The following is a 2,578-nucleotide window of genomic DNA, read 5'->3' as shown; positions in this document are numbered from 1 at the left end:
GCTTCACAGATCCAGAGGAGAATCTCTGCACCGACCTTTTCCGGGACATCCACTCTTAAAGCTCACACGTTCTCTCCTCTGTCCGGGTATTGGTCGAGTTCTTGCTAACTTTGATAGTAATAATAGTAGTAGTAGTAATAATAATAATAATAATAGTAATATCACACCTCTCCTTATTACTGCTGTCACTTCTTATTAAACCTTGCTCTCCCCCGTGTCGCAACTGTCACACGGAGACTTCCCCCTTTCCACTCCCTCCTGCTTTTTCCTGTTCCTCTTCTGCACGGAGCCTGCTGCTTTCGTGTGAGCAATGGCTATGAGCCTCACATTGGTGACATTTTAATCAATGCTTCCTAGCCAGACTGACATGAATTTTACACTTCGAAACTCTCCTCCGTCAGCTAATTGATTCAAATTGTTTTATTGGTTAAACCCGTGTCACACATTGTATGATCTATTACCACGCCTCGGAGAAAATCTCCCCTCCTGTCTTCACTCCCAGGTCGGCACCAGGAGGGACGGGGGGGTTTTAGGGTCTTCATCCTGAGGCTGCTCAGTGCCTGCATCCCCGTAGCGGCCACCGGACAGACCGCTCCCCTCTCTCGTGGTCATCCGGCGGCTTTTCCCTGACCATTCCCGGGAGAACCGGGGCTGGGCAACTTGGCCCCAGGCTCTGAGCCCGGCGTTGGAAGAGGACGAAAAGCGGATGCAGGAGGCGAAAGGGATGAGAGGGTTTTGCAAAGCGCCTTTTGCGAGCTGACTCACCGGACTCGCAGCCCGGGAGAGGCGGCAAACTCAGGTTCGGGGCAGGGTCGTGCCTAGCCCGCGACTACGTTTCATTTTGTAGTGACTGAACGAAACGAAAAGTAAAACTAAACTGCTTTTTCCCTTTTTATTTCCCCCCCCTCACCTGCTGGGTGCTGTCCTGAATTCCGTTGTAAAAACTGAGTGGCTTCCTCCATTCCCTTTAAAGGGAAAACTGAAACCCACGGGTCGGGGTGTCTCAGTTCTCGCGGAGGGAGGAGTGTGCAAGGGCCACCGAATTTGGGGCAGAGACTGACCCGCACCAGCACCGTGAAGAAGCGGGACAAGAATACACCGTTCTCTACTTTTTCTTACTTAACCCTTTTGGGGAATCTCATGGAGTAGCACGACCCCAGCACGGGCATGGCGGGGGTGGTTTGGCAGAGAAATGCTGGCCCATACAGCGGCCGGGAGAATCCCGCAGGTGTCCGCAGGCGGGCGAGGCCCGGCGGGGCTTTTTTGCCAACCCCATCGGTGTCTCCGCGGGCCGGATGGAACCCACCCGGACCACGACGAGGGGCGGAAGGGAGTCCCCACTAGAGGAGGGGTGTCCACACTCCCCCTCACGGGTAGGTGCAGATCTGGGCTCCTGTCCTGATGCCGACTCCAGTTTCTCCCGTTCATGTCGTTCTTTGCTGTTGCCATTTGGCTGGGAGTCACCTCCTAGGAGAGGAGTGAAAAAGGTGGACAAACTTCTCACAGGAGCCTGGAACGGCTAAACAGGAGTCCAGACTCCTTTTCCCTCTTCCTTTCTCTATCGCGATTCTGCCTCGGAGAGGCCGAGCGGGAGGCGACAGCAGCTCATTCTCCCACTGCGGATCTCTTCGTGTGGAAAGGAGCAGCGGGGAAAAGCGGCCAAGTTTAAACCACCCCGACACACCCTCATGGCCTTTATTTACTTCCAGAGCGCTTAAATATTGTAGCAGAGAGGCCACGAGAAGGAAGATAACCTTGGTGCGTTTAAAAAACCACAAAGAAAACCACCCCCAACGCGAATCCATTCCCTCCTCCCACCCTTCCACATCCCATTGAAACTTCCAGCCGTGTAAATAGCAGACATACAAGGTATTGTTATAAAACCTCTTCTCCTAACAAAATTTAGACAGCGTGGGTTAAATTGAGACCTGGTTTTCCCTAGAATGGAAAAGAATCATTTTGAGTCAATCACTGGAAACACTGTTTAAAACGAGGGGAAAGGGGCGGTTTTGTGTTTTTTGTTTTTTTTTTTTTTTTTTAAATCGCACTTTGTTATATTAAGCAGAAAGGGCACTTGGAATAGAGGTGGTCCCATCTGGAAAACCCCGGAGCTCATTTAGATCACATCACTTCGGGCTTTTGTCTCTGCTCTTGAATAACCCAGCTAGACACAACAAAAGGGCAGAGATCTCTACGTGGAGTTTTTCAGTGGCAAAAGGACGGCTCGGAAAGATGCTTCTATAATCGTAATAATGTACGGGGTAAACGACTCAACGGGATCTTCTCTTGGCTCTCGAAAGACGCCGGGAGAGTTCAGGGATGGGGCATTTTTAGACAGTTTTTTACCTCACTGGTAGCTGAAACCCAGCACGCGGGCTGAAGGGAAGGAACCGAGAACGGCACCTTTTGTCTAATAGAGGTCTCTTAAATTCTCAGTTTAATATGCTCGGAGCGATCCAAACCCGAGGTGGTCCTCGCCGGAGGTACAGACCTTAGCCAGGAGGCGCGGATACCCCCGCCGGGGGAAGGCTGCCCGCCAACCCCCCCCAGCATCACTCACCCGAATAGAAACAGCACA

This window comes from Corvus brachyrhynchos, unplaced genomic scaffold, assembly GCF_000691975.1.
Source record: "Corvus brachyrhynchos isolate BGI_N302 unplaced genomic scaffold, ASM69197v1 scaffold8, whole genome shotgun sequence".
NCBI classification, from domain to species: Eukaryota; Metazoa; Chordata; class Aves; order Passeriformes; family Corvidae; genus Corvus; species Corvus brachyrhynchos.
The sequence above is the reverse complement of the archived record's forward strand: the minus strand, read 5'-3'. Positions refer to the sequence as shown.